General features: G+C 46.1%; 1 protein-coding gene across 3 annotated transcripts in view; it reads left to right on the forward strand.

Moving 5' to 3' along the window:
• The first annotated feature begins 604 nt into the window (after window positions 1-604).
• The window catches only part of GLI2 (GLI family zinc finger 2), a 197,386-nt gene continuing 176,695 nt past the window's right edge, over window positions 605-21,295 (forward strand). For all 3 annotated transcript variants that reach the window (XM_049804253.1, XM_049804263.1, XM_049804273.1), the window contains exon 1: window positions 605-747. The gene's annotated coding sequence lies outside the window, so the exon portion shown is untranslated. The remainder of the gene's footprint in view (window positions 748-21,295) is intronic.

Consider the following 21,295-nt stretch of genomic DNA (forward strand, 5'->3'; position numbering starts at 1 on the left):
GGGAAGCGGATCCCCCCACCCCGGCTGCGAGAAAGCCCCGCACCCAAAATGTTGCGGGTGGCCGAGGCGAGGGAGTGAGCCGGGATGAAAGGGGATGGGCGAGGATCCGGAGCGGCCCGCTGCTCCCGCGCCGAAAGGGTGGGAAGGTTTTGATATCCCCCCCCCCCCTCGTTTTTTTTTCTAAAAGGGGGGGGGGGGGGAGGAGAAAACAGACCCTACAGTCAGTTTTCGTCCTGTGTCAGGGCTTGAAAGCGCTCCAGCGTCTTCCCTGCAGGCTGCTCAACTTCAACCTGCGTGTATGTATGTGTATATATAGATAGATAGATAAATAAGTGTGTCTGTGTGTGCGCGCCGTGTCCCGCCGCCGGCCCGGGCTGATGGGCAGCAGGAGCCGCCCTGCAGCCGCGGCGCCCCGCACCTCTCCAAACTGCCCCTGGCCCCCCCCATCCCTCCCTCCCTCCCTCCTTTCCTCCCTCCCTCCCTCCTTTTCCCTCCCTCCATCCCCGCCCGCCTCCGCGGAACCGCTCCGCGGCAGCAGCCCGGGAGAGCACCGCGCCGCCGCCGGGATTCGCGGCAGCTTTTGGCGAGGAGCGGAGCCGGGGGGGGGGGGAGAGGCACAAAAGGGAAGGACGGAGGGAAAGTCCCTCCCACGCCCCCCTCCCCCAAGTTTATGATGGGGGTCCGGAGGAGCAGCTCCGCTCCGCAGCAACCGCTCGCCTGCTGAAAACTTGCTGCTCCGCTTTTGGGGTAAAGTTGATGCTTATTGTGTCTTTTCATTGTGCTTGCTATTTTTTTCTTTTCTTTTTTTTTTTTTTTTTTTTTTTTTTTCACCCCCCTCCCTCTTCTCCCGCTTTTGTCAGAGGTGCCCTGCGTCGGGGTGGGGTGAGGGAGGGTAGAAATTTTGCGAGGGGCTCTCCTCGCAGCGAGTGCCCCCGAGTGGGGGGGGGGGGGGTCCCGTCCCGTGTGGCCCCCCCCACTCCCCCGCAGGTGAGCCGGGCGGATGCGGCGCGGGTGTCCGTGTCTGTGTGTGTGTGTGTGTTTGTGCGTGTGCGTGCCCCCACCCGGACCCCCCCGAGCCCTCCGGGCCCGGGCTTTGGGCCGTGCCTCCACGGCCATTGTTTTTCCCGGGGGCTGCGGTGACAGTCCCAGCCCCGAGCCGCTGCCGGGACCGTCTTGCCCCGGGTGCCGGAGGATAGCCGGGCTCCCCAAAGCCAGCAGTGAGTTCGCCTTTTAAAAAAAAAAAAAAAAAAAAAAAAAAAGTTGCCCCCCCCCCCCACCCCCCCGGGAGGGGCAATCTTTCGACAAGTATATTTGCTGAGGAATTTAAAAAATTCCCCGCTGCAACTTGATCCCTGTGTGATGAGGAGCGGCTTGGAGAGACCCGGACTCCAATCCTATTAAGGACTTAGAGAGTTGAGAGTTTTTCCCCCGGACTCGGTGGCTTTAAAACAATCGGGGAGGAGGGGAGGGAGGTGGGCTCATCTAGATGCCTTTTCTGCCTCAAGTGATTGCCATCAGTTCCCGGGAAACCTGACTTCTCCAGCGCAGGGGCTTCGGGTGGTTTATCAGTGGTCCTGCCGCTGGCCCCGCTGCCGGCTTTTCCGATGGTTAAGGGCTTTTCTGTATGTATGTATATTTACATTCTGGTACCGCTAACCTGCAGCCTGCGCTTTAGAACTTCCCGGGACGGGGCTGCGCCCCCGCCGCGGGTGCGGTGCGCGGTGCGCGGTGCGGTGCGCGGTGCGCGCAAAGCCGCGTCCCCTCCGCGGGGCCGGGGGCCGGCTTCGCCCCCCGGGACGTGTGTGCGGGGGAGAAATGTCCGGGCGTGGGGGTCACCGCGGGCCCAGCCAGCGAAACTCGGTGCCTTCCTAGAGATGCCCTCGTGTTTCGTACAGCTCCAGGTACTGGAAACCTCCGTGCCCACCTTTGTGCGTAGAGAAATTAGCATTTCCTAGGAGTGTCGTGTTTGTATTTTTACAGCCGCAGATAAAGGCGCTAGTTGTAAAACTTTGTCCACCCCCTGCCAATCCCCTTCGCTTTTTTATTTTATTTTATCTTTTTTTTTTTTTTTTTTTTTTTTTTTGCAACTGAGGCTCTTGGGACGTACAAGAATTTGAAAGTAAACGTTCGACTAGCATGCTGCGTAAAACAGCATTTAAACAAATAATGTGTTGGCACGCACCGTGGAGTTGGTGCCAAAAAAGTAAGGTAAATAAGCCGTGAAATTCAAAATATACAGAAATGCAATAGACTGATTTGTTCTAAGACTTGCTGATTTGATCTGTTTGTTCTAGCTACCTTGCTTTAAAAAAGAAAAGGTTTGGGGTTTTTTAGTTCTAAACCTAATTCACTTAACTTCACTAGAAAAGAAACTACATTCACCTGGAACAGAGGATCCTGCTAAATAATTGTTTATGCTCCTGGGATGTTTGAAATGCACGGCAATTGCTGCATACAGCAACTACAGTTGGCGGATTGGGTTGGTTCAACTTTTCTGATGGGCAGATATGGTAATTTGTATTTTGGCTGGAACTTCAGGAAATGTTGACACCTGTCAAACTTTGAATTGCAATAAAAATGTCATATTGAACGTTATTGCGAAACTGACAACTTTTAGGAAGTGAATGAAATTCATTATGGCTTTTCCACTGTAAACAACTCTTGGAAATTTGTCATTTGATTGAAAACATGACCTATCTGTAGCACTGAAAAGTGCCTGATCCACTGAAGATGAACTGTTAATCTACGGGTATGTGTATATCCAAGCCTCTGGTGTATGTTTGTGAAAGAGCTAATCTTTAAAGCAAGGTGAGGTAAGATTCACTCGATCTTGAATGTTGTTATTGCTTAAAGTATGTGACTTTGAAGCGCCCAGAAACGCAACTGCTGTTCTTCAAAGAAAAACAGATCTCGAGGACTGTTTCCAACTTCCTTTCAATGTCTTTTTTTCAGTGTGTCAAAGGGGGATGTATACAGATGGACAAATACTGTTTGTGTTAGGTCATTCATTTAGAGAAAAATTAGAGCCGTAGAAGAATTTGAACTAGATGCATATGCCAGTATAAATCTAGTGTAATTTCATTGAAGCTACTCCAGTTTATACTTGTATAAAAGAAAACAGAACTTGACCTCAGATATCCAATACGCAGCAGCCAGCATTCCCTAATGTCACACTGAACACTGAAGTCGCATTTGGGAAAGGCAGCCTTTTTGCGGCATATATATAATGACCAGAATTTTTGACGTTGTTTTGAAAACCAGTTGAAACTTCTATGGCAAAGAACCATTTTTGACTATGGTTTCTGTGATTCTGACGATCTCAAAGGTTTATACCACAGCTTCCCTTTCAGTGGCATATTTGTATAGAAGCTGTACAGGCGCTGAGGCTCTGTGATCAGCTGTGCAGGGGAAGGGTTATGTGATCACTACATCACTGTGTAACTTGAAAATACGTTTTTCATGATCCTGATACTTTATTTCTATTTAGAGAGTTTGACTTTTTCTAATGAGTTTTCCAGTCCTCTGGCCCCATCTTTTTTGTCTGAGGATACAGGAGAGCATCTGACCTAGTATCAATAGCATTATCCTCATTTTCTGCTGGTAAGTACAGAGGACACTTGGTCAACTGCCTCCCCCTGGTTTTGGTGGCCTACTGTAAGCCAGTTGTTTGCCCTGTAGTCTGAAAGGTACACAGATACTTCATGCTTTTGTACTCTGAGAAGTGCTCTGTTCATAGTGAAGTTTCCAGTGCAGATTAGCGAAGGCAGTGGATTCAGTAAGCAGCGACCAAAATCTGTATGTATTTGTGCAGCAAACACCTATCTATTGCTCCATCACAAAGCCTCCACTTAATAATCTGGCCAAGGATTTCAAGGCAGCGAGTTTTTTCAAAGAAGCTACTTAGGAACATTAGATGTGACTATAGCATCAAACTAATTAGTTGCCACTCCATTTCTATGAAGCTGCCAGGGCTTTATAGAAATGCGATATTTGCACTTCTCACTTGCTGTTGAGGCATTGAGGTTAAGCAGTCTCTGCTTTTTGTCTGCTTTTTTTACTGATGGGAAAGATTCCAGAGCATTGTTTGAGAGCTGCACAACCCCCTTATATACCTGGGTAAATATTTTAAACAGTTGCGCATTTGGACAACTTGCCACAAAGCATTAAGTGGTATTTAGGGTTTGCTTCAGCTCTGTTCCCAGGGCCCTTTTAAAGAAAACCAAAACAACAGGAGGTTTTTGGGAATGAATTAAATCAACACTAAATAAAATAATAGCAAAGAATGACTCCTAGTATGAATGACGGCAAGAAGGCATAGTGTTCAAAGAGAAATAATACATGTGTGCCTGTGCATCTCCACCTATATGTACACGCATGTGTGCATGCATGTAAGATGTATGGGTTTTGACCCAGGTATACAGCAGCTCCCATGTACGTGCATCTTCTAGACATTTACTGGTATTTGGTGTGCAAGTAATAAGAACCGGATCTCACACCATAATCTTGATAGTTGAAGAGGCAAAATTGCAGGTTTCCCTTGTGAACAAGGGACTGGAATGGAAATACTGGGTAATCGGGTCTAATTTTCTGCAGGCCAGTTCCAGCTGGGAGTCAATACGTGTTAGATGTGTATAGTCCAGGAGAGGCCACAGAACTTTTCTTCGTTCACACTCATCTCCTGTAACACCGCACCCCATACCCTTTAACTTCTTGTAAACAAAACCAAACTGAATACACAAAAGCTGAAATGTGCTGCATGAAGAGAACAGGAAAGTTGTTGCCCTGTAATTCAAAAGTTCAGAGCCATAAAAATTGTTTGGGATTTGTGAATATTCAGTGCCACTGAAAAAGAGGCCTTGGTGCCTGGAAGTGGACACCCAAATTAGAAAACATTTGAAAATAGGCTGCTCTGGGCCCCCATAGTAACGAATGGAAGTGTTTCTGGTACTGTCCTGGGCATGGCTGCCCAAACACATTAGTCACCGGTGAGTCTTTTCTCATCATCTCACAATTATTCGCGATTGACTGTCACCTTTCTGCAATTATAAATATTCCAAGAGGAAACAATGCAAATTAGAGCTGTAGGTACCGGGATCTTTGTACTGGATGTATTTCTTTTTACTTTCTAAGTGTTCTTTTTCATATGAAAAGAGTTTAGCAGCTTTATCCTTATTCAAGTCTTTTCTTTTTGTATCTGCTGGGGAGAAAACCATTAATTTTGAGGAATGGTGAGAGTAAGCCTTAAGCTGCCTTTGACATTTTAGTTTAACTTGAATAGGTTAATTTTTTTTTTTTTTTTTTTAAAGAAAACAAGTTGGTGGGAAGTGTGTTTTAACTGTGAGCGCCTGATTTCAACCATTAGCATAAGAAAAAAAGTTTTAGTGCATTTACTATTGTATTGAATGAAGAGTTCCAACAGTCAGGGAAAAGAAAGTAAAAGGCTGTAAAGAAATGATGGTCTATTCAGATTATTCAGCAGCCCAAAGCTCTGGTCATCTGCCTCTGAAATCTGTGATCGGGATATCACTTTTATCTTCCTGTGCCTTTCTCTCGCCTTTTTCACATGTTCACTTTTGTCAAGGTTTATTGATCACGTTTTCTTCTCTGCAAATCTGTGGAAAATTTAATGAACCAAAAACAACAGAGAAATAAAAGGAACTTTTTATTCATTAGCACTAGATTGAATTTTGTTCTATAGTCACTACCCTCTTGCCTCCCATGTGCGTCATTGTGTCGCTCCTGCAGCACTTACAGTACATACAGTGGGGATGGCTGCATTATTAATTCTCTTCCAGGGAAAAGTTTGTTTAATGTTGTGATCTCCTGGCAGATCCAGCCCTGCTGCTTGTCTCTTCTTCTCTGCCCTCCTGACATTCAGATTCTTGACTGTGGCGCTTCTGCCGCTAAATACCTTAAAGTGTGTATTCCGCAGAGCATTTACATCTTCAGGAATGAAATGTATTTGCTGCTTAGCAATTAAACCCAAATTTAAATGATTGCAGATTAGTAGTGGTTATTTACAATCCTGATTGTTTTGGTGCTGTGATCCTTGTTCATTACACATCTGCTTTGCCGTGGTGCTGCCCCAGAGGGCTTTGTGATGCAAATGCTTTTGTTAACTTACAAATAGTTTCAGTATCTAGATCATCTCAGGTGACATATTTAAGTCTCTTCTTTTTTCCCAGATGGACTTAAAAAGCTGTAATTAAATGTGGCTTCCAGTATGATTAAGCTTTGCTAACATTTTCCATGGAACGATTTACTTGAACTCTGGCACTTTCTGATCCTGTCACTGGAAGATTTTTCAATAAAGGCCCTTTTTAACATTAATTTTATTTCATTTAGTGCAGCTTGTAAGTGTAGGGAAATGAGTTAAAATGGAGCATATATCTGCCTGAGAGATTTCTTGGGTGTTTCTTGATTCCAAAGGACTTCACTGCTGCTCTGTGTTAAATGCTAAGGTGTAAATCCCAGGGGAAGGAAAACCATAGAGTTCTGTAGCATAGTCCCAAATACCTCATAATGAGTAGTACTACCAGTGCTGATACTTTTAAGGGATGAGCTAAAAGCCACAAAAGGGCATCCGTACTTGAGCTTGTAATTTCAGCTACAGCGATTGCACATCTGTGACTGCATCTGTTTTTCTGTGCACTGAGTGACTCTCCGTTCTGTAGGAATACACACCTCCAATATTAAAGGGCCTCTAAATCTGGAGAAAGGACTTTGTGCCCAGCAGAATGAACCCTGCTGGGAAAATCTGGGCTCCTGTTTAAAAAAAAAAAAAAAAAAAAAGTAATGAAAAAGTCTTCTATCCCCTGTGAAATGTGGGGGTTTACTGTAGAGAATTCATTCAAATGAAACTAATGAAATCTTTCCAGAGGAACACGTCTTCTCTGGGATGCTCTGCTGCACAGCGGAAGCCACTGTGGGTCCAGCCCCTCGGTGATGAGCACCCTGGGGTCACCGTCCCTCAGCCCTGCCATGAGGGGACAGGGACCCCAGCAGGGGACCGGCTGGTCCTCCCCAGGCTCTGCCAGGGCTGGTCAGCTGCACAGCTTAATTCCTGCCGTAGCAGCGGAAAAACTTCCAGTGTTACAAATGCAATTCAGATGAGTAGGAGATGCTGTAACATCGCAGCGCTGTGGCTTATACTCCACACTGGCAGCTTTAAATATCCAGCCTCTGGAAGTTAAATCCTTTTTTTTCTTTAAATGTCCCATATATTTAGTGATTATATTCTCTTCGAGCAAGTGGATCACCTGGGAGTTGTCTAGCACTGTGTTAAGCAGTTTGATTCTGTTATGAAAATTCATTGAAACCCCCCTCAAACATCCCACCAAATTTTTTTTCAGCTTGAAAAGCAGAATCCCTGGCTAAAATCAGTATATTGCTCCCCTCCATACTGACCTGTGGAGTCTTATTAGAGCCCCTTCTACGGTACCTTCTTTAAAAGCAAGGTCTGTTGATTGCAACGGTGTTAAAGGAGCATCAGTTCCCAACACCAAGATAGCTCCTTTTCAGAGCAATCCTCAGCAATGCCTCTTTGTGCAGTGGACAATGCAATAAGTCAGACAGGACTTTCTGAGCCACCTCTATAAGGAACTGTAAGGGCTGCTGAAGTACACTTGTGTTAAGTTGAATTGATTGAAATTTAATGGCTGTTAGTAGCTATGAATGGTAATGATTTTCTAGAGTATCTTCACCATGCTTGACATTAATAACTGGAGAGTGTGTATGTGTGATGCTAGTGTGTTATTCATTTTAAAGATGCTTTCTCCCAGCCCTCTTTCCCATAATTTAGTTGTTTTGATGCTTCAGAAAAAAAAACCTTGGGCTTCGAAGAGCACGTACATCTTGTCAACATAATTTTGTGCTCGTGATTTTTATTTTTTCCAATTCCAACATAAATCAGACTACAATATAGTGAGAGTGATGAATTTGTTTTACATGCCATCATGAATTAATGTTATGCAAATAGAAGCTTTACAGGTGCCATGATTTACTTAATAATTTCAAGTTCTAATATTTAAGCTCATTCATTATGTTTGAGTAAGAAAAAAAAAAGCCACAACATGTTCATATTTTTAAATGTGAAATGTGAGATTTGTGTGCATTTGCTGTGTGTAGTTGCTGTGTAAGCACATTTGATGGCTAAGAAAGAATCAATCAGTGTTTGCATTCGGGATCTTATTCCTGTAGATGTTACAGAGACATTTCAAAGAGAATAATCAAATATTTGTGTGTAAGGAGAGGAAGATGCGGGTAAAACAGCCTTCAAGAATATAAAGAAGCAGAAAACTGCCAAAGTAAAGTTTTTTGGCCTTTAAAAATTGAGCAGAGCAGCGTGGTTTTGCTATGCAAAGTGGCCTTTATTTCATCCTGAACAGCTCGCTGTGGGCTGCTCCCAGACCTGCCGTCTTCGCCGTATGGTGAGGAAGAGCAGAGGAGCTGGTGAGAGCTATAGGCGTCCTGGGTCAAAGGTGAATGCGAATGTGATCGCAGGGTTTTCAGGCTTTGATATCATTTTTAGTGTGCTTCCCAAAGGCTAAGGACAAGGGGGAGAAAGTTTGACACATAAATACATCTTGAATCTCTGAAGATAAGAATAGATTTTGACTTTATTTCTCAAAAAATTGAGGTCACTGTGGTCTGATGACAGGCTGAAAGCCCATCACTCAATTTTTTTCTTTTTCTTACTTTTTCTTTTTTTTTTTTTTTTTCCCCCAAATGAACAGACAGAAGCTTATTTTTGATACATTGTACACATTGAGGTAGTGACAGCATATTCAGGTTTTGAAGTTTGTAGCCCCAGGGTCAAGGTTTAGCATCAACATCGGGGCCTCCCTGCCCAGGTAGTAAGAAAGTTAGTGATTATGCCACAAAGGAACCAAACCTCTTAAATTTGGTAACGTAGATGAATTAAAAGTGAAGCTTTACAAAATGTGTTTGCTCCATGTAACAGGACCATGTGTTTCCATGATTGCTACAGCCATTAGTCATGGGAGTAAGCTCAAGAATTGCTCCTTGACCTCTTCAAGCCCAGGGGACTGTTGGCCGGGGAGCAGAGTCGTACTTGGCTTTTAGTAATTTTGACAACTTCTCCTTTTGCTTTGCGTGTTCTTGAAGAACTCAGAGGAGAAATTCATCCTGATATGCTATTCAAGCCAAGGATTTAGCTGGGTGTTAAAGGGCCATTTGGGAAGTGGTGCACAGTGTATGTTCCGTGATCAAGTTAATTATGTTGCTTTGGCAACCACAGGTTTGGTATTTCCTGAGTAGGGCTCGTTGATGGAGTCATATTCCAATATCTGGCGTCATCAACGCTAAAATCTCTTGCAAAATCAGGTCAGTTTTGTCCAAAAGTGGCAGAAAAAAAGAGATGAGAGAGCTTTCTGAGTGTTAAAAATTCATTTTTTTTTTTTTTTCAGGTTTTGTGTTGAAATAAGTGTCTATTTAGAATTTTAAAATATAATTCCATTGTAGGAAATACAGTAGCAATAAAATTGATTTTCCAGTAGGCTCCAAGTGATTGTTTTAAAATTCCTGTTGTGGAGAATTTCAGCGTTTTTGGGGTTTGTTCCAATTCACAATAAGTCAGATATGGAAGTCTCAAATTCCTTTGTAAACTGCAGTAACTGTGTTCCTAACTTTTTTGATCTTCCCTTCTCAGAACTGTAAGGGAATACAGACCTGAGCATAGTACATGTTTTACCAAACCATGTCCATGGCTAATTTTTTGCCTTTGATTTATGTGCGTGTTGTTGGAGTCTTTCCCCCAATTTTTTTAAAGAAAAGGGAATGAAGGGGAAAACATTGTGCATATTGGGGTTGCATTGTCTCGGCAAAGCCCGCACCTAACGGCTGACGCTGCTGCAGCACTCTTTATCTCTATTTTCTATTCAAAAAAATCTTCCTACTTCTGCATTTTACTCCAAGGTCTCTGGCGGGGCTTGCTAAAATTTAAACTATGCGTTGGACTTTTTCTGAGAAACTCGCTGGTGCTGGAGGTGGGTTCATCCCTCTGGGACAAAGCCCATGGCGGGAGGTGGGCGGTGAAGGCAGGTCTGGATCTGCGTCGAGGGGACGGGGATGAAACGGGGCAGCACCGGCAGCCGCTGGAGGTTGCACCATTCTCCCAGGAGCGTGCAAGGTGAGGGATCCTCCTCCTTTGCTTTCCAGAGGGCATTTCCAGCGGTGCAGATGGCAGGGGGATCTTTGCCAAGGCATTCATTTCCTTTAATCTCTTCTCAGGGTAGAGATACCCGAGAGCCAGACGCCATCCAAACTGTCGAAGGTGGGAGATGAGCAGGGCTTTCTTGGTGGGGGAAACTCACTGACAGTGAGCCGGAGTCACTTTCTGCCATCCTTTCTGGGCTGTTTTCAGGTTCGACCATTTCAGGTCACCTTGGGTGCCTCCACACTGGCTGATGGTTTGCAGGAGAGGCGCTGCCTCGGATCAGGCTGGCAATTTTTAGTGTTTTGGGTGCAGTCAGATGATGATGTGCTCCAGCCGTCAGGCTGAAGGAAAGGGGCACAAAATAACTTGGGACCCCTAGCCCTGGCCATTTTGGTGTCTTCCTCCTTTGCTGTTGAAGACGCAACTTTGCAGCCTAGAGAGACCTCCTGGCTTCACCCCAGTCCCCCCTCCTGTGGCTGCACGTGGAATAAGCAGCATGTTCATGGGGTTTACCAGGAGCAGAACTTCTCAGTGCAGCGTAGGACCCTCCGGTGGAGGTGAAGGCGGCAACCACTCGGGATGGCCTCTTCAAAGTGGCTTTTCCCTCCTTTCCTCGGCCACTCTCTTCTCCTGGAATGACGTGGCTGAGGGGCTGCCACCCTGGGGCTGGCTGGGTGTTAGCCCTCCTGTAAGGGAGAGGAAGCAGTTGGGTTTTTGTTGGGTTTTTTTCCCCTCTTGCTACGTGTTGTTAGCTGCTAGGATGAAGTCTGTGCTTCTCGCGCGCCAAACAGCGTGCCTTCTGGGTGTCGTAAATCACGCATCCCCACGAAGCTCCCGTGTAGGCTGGGTGGGGAGCCGTTGGTGCAGCAGTTCAAACAAAGTGCAGTGCTGCAGGTGCTCTTTTGCTGGCTGATTGCTTCAAATGTCACACCTCTCCTTGACTTAATGTCTATGCTATTTCAACATCTCATGTGAGCTAATGGAGTTCAGGCATCACCCATTTCTCCCTCTCTCCCTGGAGGTTACAGATTTCTGGACACCCTTGAGATGGAGTTTTAAGGTTATCGGTGGCATTTTGAGGTCACAAAACTGCAGCACCCTGTCTTCTCGCCAGCTAATCAAATGACTAATTAGTTCTTATATCGCTGTCGTTATCTTTTTCTCTAACTTTGGTTCAGCTCTGCAGGATGAAGCTGGCTAGGAGACGACATCTGAGAATAATTTGATTGGAAAGTTAGAGGCAGATATGGTCAAGAGACTCCATATGAGCAAACATTGGTGCCTGTGTTCATCTGCGTACCTCAATTCACCCATGTATATTAAGGCATCTGTGAAAGCACAGTGCTTAAAAACAGCCTTCCTATAAGCCTTCTTATGATTATGGCAGTGAAGATACTAAATACACAGCACTTTTAATTCCATTGTAATTTGGGTTAATTCCACAAGGTTGTTTTTTTTTTCATCTTCTTTCTTTTTTTTTAACAAAGGCAGCTGTGTACATATATTTTAGTTTATTTTAGTGTACGTGCATTTTGCATCAGGGCACTGTGTTGTGCACCCTCTAAAATGCTCATAAATAGGGACCTGGGCACTGCAAACCTTTGTGTGTATCACAGCCACGTTAATCCACTTTATTTCCCACTTTTCTCAGGTGTTGATGGCATCTGGTTGCGACAGATGCTTTCTGATAAAGCCTTCAGATCAACATGCCTTTGGAGACATCAGTGCTCTGTGTTGGTACTTGCAGACTGCTGTATCCAAATACTCTTCTTTAATTGTCTTATTAAGTAGAGAATTAAGCTCTGTGCTTTGACTGTTTTGGTGCCAGTGATTCTTATTGCAGGCTTTGGCACGGTACCGCGTTGTGTTTTAAAGAGACAGCATCACTTTAATGATGTGGGAATTGAGTTGGAGGATAAAAATCCGCTGAGAAAATGGCTGACTGAGAGTACGGTACGTAAAATCTGATTTTATGTTCTTCTCTTCAGACTATTAGGTGGGGGGCTTAGTTCAAATGCCTGCGATGGTTTAAGAAATAAAAAGCAGAAATTCTCACTGCTGCCAGACCACAGGCTCCTCAGCGCCAGACTTGCAGACGAATGTCACATGTTGCTGTATGTTTTGAAAGCATACCATGTGTTATTCTTTAGCTGTCTCAGTCCTCCCCCCAGCTATATCATCTTCTCCCCAGCCAATCTCACAGAAAAACTTTTAATGAAATAAACTTCCCTCTTCCTCCCCTCCTGCACAAACCCTGGGATATGTTCCCCCGTACCTGTCACTCCACACGAAGGTCTCTGTCTGTGAACTTGCAGAAGTGATTTTAACTTGACTTCATGTAACTCTGCCTCTCGTGCTTTAAATCAGGCACTTCTGACACTGATATTGCAGCTTATGTTGTGTGTTAGGATCAAGAGCTCACAAATGACTAAACATATGGTTAAAACTTTTTTTTTCATGGACTATAATATGTTTCAGTTTAACTCGGCTGTGGGTCTAGATAACGAACATTTGCCATTAGAATCATTGCGTTTCCAGAAACAATTTTTTTACTCCTTCTTTTCTACTGTCTTGGATTAGTGTTTCCTCCAGCTAATGACAGGACCGGACATGCAAACTAGATTAGAGCATAGTGTGAATAGTATAAGCTGAAAATGCTGGCATCTCGCTTTATTGCCTACAAGGTTAAGCGGTTTACTGTGAGGTCGCAAGAAGTAAACTGAAAGCAAACAAGCAAATTAATCCAGATCTCTTGGGTCCCTCCCATGGCGAGAGCAGCTCCCAGGGGATTTGCCTCTCAAATGTTCTTTGAACCCCCCCCTCGCCCATCCTCCCAACCCACAGCGACGCAGAGCTTTCCCACCGATGGCCAAACTGCGTACAGACGGGAGGTCAGAGCCCGGCCACCCATCGGATACCTGGGTGTCACTCCAGCAGCGTGGCCATGGGATGCCGCTCGTCCTCCTGATCTGTGGTGCCGGGATGAATGTGGCAGCAGAAGAGGTGGCAACGGCAGCTCGGCGCTGCGGCTGCAATGGGTGGTAAAGGCTGCTTCACATTAGAGCCGCTCCCTGGGGTGGCCTTCGGCGGGAGGTCTGCTCCTGATTTCGGCAGGGGCAAGAGGCAGCCAGTGCTTTCGCTCGACAGCTCTATTAAAGTTCTCTGCACCAAAAAACCCCACGGCTTGGGAAAGCCTGCTGCTTGGGTTTCTGCAGAACAGAGTGTTTGAGCTGGTCCGGTGGTAGGACTTCAGATCACATCTCTGATAAGCAACAAACTGTTGGGGAGTTATGGTAAAATAAAAGATAGATGGTGAGGTTTAGGAAGACCCGAGCAGCTGGTGTGAGGGATCATACCTACATGTGCTAGCTCTAGGTACATTTACATTCTAGACCTCTGATGAAAATTCATCTTATATTTTCCTGGTTTGTTTTGATTTTTTTTGAACACTGCCACGAATGGGATTTGTGCGAGCGCCTGCATCCAGCTGTACCTTGTAATTGTAGGTGGTCCTCCCACCTTAGGGTGCTGGGTGTGCCAACTGATGTCCCAGTTTGCAACCATACTGGCCATACTGGGGACTGGATGGGTCTGCATATTTATTCTACTCAAAAGCTTAGATTTGAATCCATGTTGAAAGGCTGGATCCCAGCCTGTGTCTTGGGTGTCAGGCTTGGAGTTTTCCCTCCAGTAGAAATGAATGATATATTGGTTTTCTATGAAAACCAGACAATAACAGAAAGTTTGTGTTTCACATTTAGGTGTAATTATGAGTGCAGTGCTTGAATGATGAGGTGTACAGTGTTCAGAAAAAAAGTTGGCACCATCCCATGTGAGTGCAAGGTTTCCACCAGGCTGTGTCTCTCACAGATCAGTCTGACAAGTCTCACTGTGACTGGGACCTCCTTCCTCACCAGTTTCTCATGTTTACTGGGGACTGAAGTGCTCAAACTGGGCTCAGCTACAAGCTGTGTTCTAGAGGCAGAAATACTGCTGGGACATGGCAACTGCCCATGCTGGGCCCACCCCCCTAAGGGAGAGCAAGTGCTGTGTCCTGCCCAGCTGAAATATATAGCTTGTGTCTATGGGGAGGAAAAGAAAGATCCTCATCTCCCACCAGGGATATCACAGGGGAGATTGCTGGAGAACAGGGGGCAGATTGGGATACAGTGGGGTAGGAGATTATGTGGTATAGAGGTAAAAAGGTGACACAAAACCATGAGAAAGCAGGAGGAATGATGCTTCTACTCACAAAAAAAACTTGTTAATTTTTAAGTGATTTCCCCCTCCCCCCCCCCCCCCCCCCAGTTCAGGACTGAGTTGTGTTGATTGTAGCAAGGTTCTAAAACTGCTTGATCTTAGGCTAGTGCTGCTCACTGAGACCAGGTAGGGGGGAATTTGGGCCATAGATGGAGCTAGGCCAGTTTTTGTCCTAGTGGATAAAAGATGTATCTAAGGAAGTGTTTTAGCCTCTGTCAGGGTACAGCTTTCCAAATGTGCAGTCAGGTGGCACTGGTTGCCTTTATCAGTAAATTGAAGGAATCTCAAGAAAAGATTCCTGTCTGCTGCCATCCAAATGCAGCCTTCCTCCCTCAGGAGAGCTTGCGGAGGGAGGTGGAGGGTACGATTCCCAGGCACCCAGAGTCCTCATAGATATGGTTTTGAGATGAGGAATTGGAGCAGAAAACTCTGCTGCTCATATGGACTGGTCGCCCACATCTGGCAGCAGAGTTGGATGAGCAGTTGGTGCAGCTGCTGTGAATGCGAACCCACCTTTAGCATCTCACAGGATGGTTTTGAGCTCTCTGGAGTCATTTAACAGTGCTGGCTCTGTCTCATCTTCTGCAGAAATCCCAGGGGTGCAGTTTCACCTATTCTATTCTATGATAGAATCATAGAATGGTTTGGGTTGGAAAGGACCTTAAAGATCATCTACTTCCAACCCTGCTCCCATGGGCAGGGACACTTTCCACTAGACCAGGTTGCTCAAAGCCCCATCCAACCTGGCCTTGAACACTTCCAGGGATGGGGTGTCCACAATCCCTGTGGGCAACGTCTTCCAGTGGCTCAGCACCCTCACAGTAAAGAATTTCTTCCTTACATCCAACCTAAATCTACCCTCTTTCAGTTTAAAGCCACTACCCCTTGTCCTATCACTACATGCCCTTGTAAAAAGTCCCTCTCCAGCTTTCTTGTAGGCCCCCTTTAGGTACTGGGAGGCTGCTATAAAGTCTCCCTGGATCTTTCTCTTCTCCAGGCTGAACAACCCCACCTCTCTCAGCCTGTTTTCATAGGAGAGGTGCTCCAGCCCGCCACCATCTTCGTGGCCCTCCTCTGGACTCGCTCCAACAGGTCCATGTCCTTCTTATGTTGGGGGCCCCAGAGCTGAAGGCAGTGCTCCAGGTGGGGTCTCATGAGAGTGGAGTAGAGGGGGAAAATCACCTCCCTCGACCTGCTAGCCCCGCTTCTTTTGATGCAGCCCAGGATATGGTTGGCTTTCTGGGCTGCAAATGCACATTGCCAGGTCATGTTGAGCTTTTTGTCAGCGACAGCCCTAAGTCCTTCTCCGTAGGGCTGCTCTCAATCCATTATCCACCCAGCCTGTATTGATACCGGGGATTGCCCTGACCCACGTGCAGGACCTTGCACTTGGCCTTGTTGAACTTCATGAGGTTTGCACAGGCCCACCTCTCAAGCCTGTCAAGGTCCCTCTGGATGGCATCCCTTCCCTCCAGCGTGTCGACCGCACCACGCAGCTTGGTGTCGTCAGCAGACTTGCTGAGGGTGCACTCAATCCCACAGTCTGTGTCACCGACAAAGATGTTAAACAGCGCTGGTACCAATACTGACCCCTGAGGAATGCCACTCATCACTGGTCTCCACTTGGACATTGAGCCGTTGACAGCAACTCTTTGAGTGCATCCAGCTGATTCCTTATCCACTGAGTGGTCCGTCCATCAAATCCATGTCTCTCCAATTTACAGACGAGGATGTTAGTGGGACAGTGTCAAATGCTGTGCACAAATCCAGGTAGATGATGTCCGTTGCTCTTCTTTTATTCCTCAATCCTCTAACCCTGTCATAGAAGGCCACCAAATTTGTCGGGCATGATTTACCCTTAGTAAGTCCATGCTGGCTGTCACCAATCACTTCCTTATTTTCCATGTGCCCTAGCATAGATTCCAGGAGGATCTGCTCTGTGATCTTGCTGGGCACAGAGGCGAGACTGACTGGCCTGTAGTTCCCTGGGTTTTCCTTTTTTCCCTGTTTAAAGACGGGGGTTATGTTTCCCCTTTTCCAGTCAGCGGGAACTTCCCCGGACTGCCATGACTTCTCAAATATGATGGATAGTTGCTTAGACACTTTATCCACCAGTTCCCTCAGTACCCATAGATGCATCTCATCACGTCCTGTCTACTTGTGCACCTTTAGGTACCTTAGATGGTCTCGAACCTGATCTTCTACAGTGGGTGGCTCTTCATTCTCCCAGTCTCTGCCTTTGCCTTCTGTGACTTGGGCAGTGTGGCTGGAGCACTTGCTGGCGAAAACTGAGGCAAAAAAAGTCATTGAGTACCTCAGCCTTCTCCATGTCCCAGGTAACCAGGTCTCCTGTTTCCTTCTGGAGAGGGCCCATATTTTCCCTGGCTTCCTTTTATCATTGATATACTTATAGAAGCTTTTCTTGTTGCCCTTGACATCCCTGGCCAGATTTAATTCTATCGGGGCTTTGGCTTTCCTAGCCTGATCCCTGGCTGCTCAGACAATTTCTCTGTATTCCTCCCAGGCTACCTGTCCTTGTTTCCACCCTCTGTAGGCTTATTTTTTGTGGTCTGCTCCCTGAAAAGACTCTAAGGTGCAATGCTGCAGATTGCTCTTTCCTCCCTGCTACTCTGGGCTGCTGTGGGTGAGGGTGTTGTGTAGGGCCATTTGGAGCATGTTTGCAACACCAAAGGCCCTGAATCAGTATCTAACGTATCTTTCTAGAGGCAGGAGAATGGGTGACCAAGTGTTTTCACAAGATAGGCAAATGTAAGAGGAGGGTAGCTTGACTTAGTCCCTTGGAAATACTGGTAAATGTTGGCAGCTCTGGTACCCTCAACAAGGGAGTATGGCTGCTCTTTATAACACAGTTTCATAACAAAGAGCGATGACTGCTTTGTGAGATCAAGTGTGACCAAGAGGGCTTTCTTCCAGCCTCATGTGTTATTGTCACATCTGTGACCTGTTTGTACTAATGTACTAGACATGGAGCTATGCCTTGAAACCATCCAGAGCTTGTGCTAGAGTAGAATGGCCGCTTACCCAGCAGCTCTCCAGAGACGACAAGTGATAGGCATGTTCTGCAGCATGGCTTGTCTGTGTACAAGTATGCAGGGGCCGTTCAAGACAACTGCTATAAAACTAGAAATGTACACCAGTTTTGGGACTTGCGTTGCTGTGACAGACCTTTCCTTTGTAATGTTGTCATGGTGGCACATGAGAAGCTGCCTGACCCTGATGGCCTTGATTTATGAAAGAGCTGTTTGTAAGTTTGGTTATTTCCCATGGGGCTTCTCAGAAAGCAATGCTTTCCCTGCCCTTTCCTTATCTGAGAGAGCCTTTCCTGTGGTCTGCAAAGATCATCTTATCTTTCAGGGCATTTGTGGGACACGTGTGCTATGGCTCTGGTTGGCAGCGATGCCTGTGTGGATTATCCCAGGCAGAAGAACTATTGCATTATTATATGGGAAGTTCAGAGACCTTTTACAGTCTGTTTTTTTTAAGGGAGATCTTTGCCTTAAATTCATTGATTTTCAGTGGAAGAGGCAGTGCCCTATACAGGAGAAGGCTGGAATGTGAAATTATCAGCTCTCTGCTCTGCTAGACCTGCAGGCTAGTGCAAAACCACATTTAGCTCACAGCCAGCCACGTGCTGCCTCTTGGCTCACGTGTAGCTAAGGGACATGAAGGACTCCCAAAGAGACAGGCTCCCAGACAACCTGCTGGCAGCTGGGCCAAATACCATTGGGGAAAGAAGAGACGCAAGACACCAAACCTGTAGGAAACCAGTCTTCATTAGTTCTGCAACCCGTCGGACAACTTGCGTTCTTTTATTAACTTTTTATTACGGCAAAAGTGACTAGAATAAAAATAGTCTAGGTGCCAAGGGGATAAACAGTGAATTAAAAGGATTAAGGTCTGAACATTTTATTGCTTTTAGAAAGATGTTATTAGATTTACTAGCTTAAGTTAAATTTACATGGCTGAATTACTTCTTAACTTAGTAATGAGTTTTGTGAGGAAAAACCCCATCTGTTTAGGTGTTTTAGAAGGACTTAATCCAGAATACATTGTAATTCTGTAGGCCATTATGGAAGAGTAGAGCAGCTATCCTTTCTGTCATGAGCTAAACGGATGCTAACTGGGCATTGAGGCATCTTCTGGAAGTCAGCGTGACCTGCACATTGGGTAGGAATTGATGGCAGCTCCAGTGGGTAAGATAGCAAGGGAACTATTCCCAGTGTTATGTTAGTCTTATTGCCAGCTGCGATATTTTGGATTATTTCAGTTTTCATAAACTCTTGAGACGCTTTAAGATAACTTGGGTTTTTTGACCATATAAAAAAAGCCTTTGTTTTCTGAAGATGGGTCATGGCAAACTGATGACTGGCAGTGCCAATTCTATCTGAGGTCACCTGCCATAAACTTCTCCCCCGATACCTGTCGACACAGTCAAGTCCAGCCAAGGTTCAAGCTCCTGCCCTTTATAAGGGTTCAGGGTTGCTGGAGATGTGTGTGTTGGCTTCCTCTGAATCCATCCACAGTGCTTGTGTGTGGCTCTTCCCCCCCACCCCCAGCTCCTCACGCAGCACACTTGCATGTTGGAGGGAGTCCAAATTTCCTCCCTCCTGGGGATTCCTTTGCTGTTAATTTAAGTGATGGCAAATGCAAACTTCTTGCCAGAGCTTGCTGTGTGTTTTTGGATGCTTTTTTTAGCTGTTCCCTAAGGGGTCAGCTTTTGTCCTTCCCCACCATACTTTCTGCTGTAGGGAGAAATACTTTCTCTCTCTGTAGGGAGAGAGGCCTTGAGCTGGAGCTGATCAGTCCCACCTGGCTCTTGAGTGTGTCCCTGACACGGCTTCAGTACCCAAGTGTCTGTCGCAGTTTTCAAAGACTTTTGCTTTGTTGTTGTCTGTACAAAGCTGGGCTTATAAAAACGCGAGTGTATATGGAATCTTTATTGTAATAGCAGAATGAATCATTCATGCCTATAAGAGAGTGTGTCTAAGTTCCTATTAGGTGGTTGTCTGCATCACTGTGACTTGATGATTTTAGATGCTGAATGGAAGTTAAAATTAGGGGAAAAAATGTCTATTTTTGATACGTATGCAAAAGAGCTTTTCTCTTCAAAAGTCATGTGGTGAAGACATGGTGTTAATATGAGACAGAGCGGATGTGTTGAAGATAAGTGAGTGCCCATCTGTTGTAAGTCCGAACCGACGATTTAAAGGAAATCTTCTCAAACTGGGGATGTGCAGATAGATCAGACCACAGGCTGGAAAAGTGCTCAGCGGCCGCAGCCTCCTTCCAGGTAGACCAGCAGTAACCAGGAGTGCGTGCTAGCTGGGAAAGCTGGAGGGCAGCTCTTCTGTTTGAAGTCATCGGTGCCTTTGGTCACCTCCCTCCGAGGGGTCTGCCCTCGTCACCGGAGGGGGCTTCAGCACCTGCCCCCGTGCCGAGCCCTGCTGCCCAGGGTTATTCTCCAGGGCCTTTGTCCTGCTGTGAGGCTTGTGCTTGCACAGCCGACAGCCGGTTCAGTTGTGGTTTTACCCCCCGTCAGCTACTTTCAGCAGTTCTCCTCTTATTTGTCCAGACAATTTTGTTGGAGGAACTGTGCAGCAGGACGTGTTCACAGGACGGGGAAGAACAGTGCTGGCTTTATGAAGACGCAGGTGTTGGAGGAATGTCATCTGTTTATGTTTTGTTTTGCACTGGACTTCTGTGGGGCACTGCATTTTCTGTGACCGTCCAGGCTGTTTTTAAAAGCAAAGTACTTGGCTTAGCACAGGGGTATGTAACCCCAGTCAGTGCATAGGTGGTGTCGTGGTTTCACCCCAAACCAGCAACTAAGCACCACGCAGCCGCTCACTCATTCCCCTCCCACCCCGTGGGATGGGGGAGACAATCGGAAGGAAAAAGGTAAAACTCGTGGGTTGAGATAAGAACAGTTTAATAGAACACAGAAAGGAAGAAACTAATAATGATAATAATAACAATAAGAAAATGACAATAGTAATAAAAGGATTGGAACATGCAAAACAAGTGATGCACAATGCAACTGCTCACCACTCGCCAACAGATGCCCAGTTATTTCCCGAGTAGCAATATCTCCACCAGGCCAACTCCCCCCAGTTTATATACTGGGCGTGACATCACATGGTACGGAATACCCCTTTGGCCAGTTTGGGTCAGCTGCCCTGGCTGTGTCCCCTGCAAACTTCTTGTGCCCCTCCAGCCTTCTCGCTGGCTGGGCATGAGAGGCTGAAAAATCCTTGACTTTAGTCTAAACACTGCTTAGCAACAACTGAAAACATCAGTGTGTTATCAACATTCTTCTCATACTGAATCCAAGACATAACACTATATCAGCTACTAGAAAGAAAATTAACTCTATCCCAGCCAAAACCAGGACAGGTGGGAAGGCCTGGTGTGGTCTCCCGTTTCCTGGTGGGTTGAAAGTCTCTGGTGGAAGAAGAGGTGGTGCATAGAAATGCTCTGCGCTGGCACCTGTTGGGCAAGGGGAAACGATGGTGAAGGAGCACTCCAGCGTGGCCTCCTGGATGGGGGGATAAAACCTTGAGGCTGGGAGCAGCGTGGCAGGTGGACTCAGCATTTGGTGAAGTTACCAGATGACTTGTGGAGAGTATGCAAGCAGCAGCACAGAACTTCAAAATGGGATTCAGGTAAGAAAAACACTTAGACTATCTGGGGGAAAAAACAAAGGAGTAGACATCTAGGAAGAAGCACCTATTAGGGTCCTTGGGAATCAATGGCTGAGTATAAAAAGGCTGAAAATTTGCTGCTTTTGGTGACTTAAAAAGACCCAAAGAGGGTTCGGGTGCTTGTCCTGTGGTGAAG

The sequence above is a fragment of the Accipiter gentilis genome, chromosome 1, assembly GCF_929443795.1.
Source record: "Accipiter gentilis chromosome 1, bAccGen1.1, whole genome shotgun sequence".
In the NCBI taxonomy this organism is placed as follows: domain Eukaryota; kingdom Metazoa; phylum Chordata; class Aves; order Accipitriformes; family Accipitridae; genus Astur; species Astur gentilis.